Here is a 1,013-nt window from a genome sequence, read left to right on the forward strand (position 1 = left end):
TTTCATACCCTGGCTATTGTGAATAATGTTACAATGAACACAGGAATGTAGGTCAGATCTCTTCCAGACCTAGATCTCAAATCCTTTAGATATATCCTTAGAAATGGGTTTGCTATGACACTATATATAAAGAACGCTAAAGAATTCACCAAAAAACACACACACACACACACACACACACACACACACACATACAAAAAAAAAAAAAAGAAAAGAAAAGAAAACTATTAGAACTAATAAATGAATTCAGCCAAGTAGTGGGATACAAAAATTCATATTTGGAAATCAGTTGCATTTTTATACACTGATAACAAACTATCAGAAAGAGAAATTAAGAAAACAATCATATTTACAATTGCATCAAAAAGAATAAAATACCTAGGAATAGATTTGACCAAGGAAGTGAAAGACCTACACTCAGAAAACTATAAGACATCGAAGAAAGAAATGAAGAAGGTACAAGAAAATGGAAGCACATACCATGCTCATGGACAGGAAGAATAAACGTCATTAAAATGTTCATACTACCCAAAGCAATCTACAGATTCAGTGAAATCCCTACCAAAATACCAATGACATTTTTTGCAAAACTATAACAAATCCTAAAATTCATATGGCACCACAAAAGACCACAAATAGCCATGGCAATCTTGAAAAAGAACAAAGTTGCAGGTATCATGCTACCTGGTATCAAACTATACTACAAGGCTATAGTAATCAAAGCAGCATGGTACTGGCATAAAAACAGACACATAGGTCAAAAGAACATGATAGAGAGCCTAGAAATAAACCCATGCCTATATGGTCATCTATGACAAAGGATGCAAGAATAGAAAATGGGGTAAAGACAGTCTCTTCAATAAATGGTGTTGGGAAAACTAGATAGATATATGCAAAAGAATGAAACTGAATCACTTTCAAACACCATATATAAGAATGAACTCAAGTGAATTGAAGACTTAAATGTAAGACCCAAAGCCATAAAACTCCTAGAAGAAAGCATGGACAGTAAA

Source organism: Pteropus vampyrus, unplaced genomic scaffold, assembly GCF_000151845.1.
Source record: "Pteropus vampyrus isolate Shadow unplaced genomic scaffold, Pvam_2.0 Scaffold48, whole genome shotgun sequence".
Taxonomy (NCBI): Eukaryota; Metazoa; Chordata; class Mammalia; order Chiroptera; family Pteropodidae; genus Pteropus; species Pteropus vampyrus.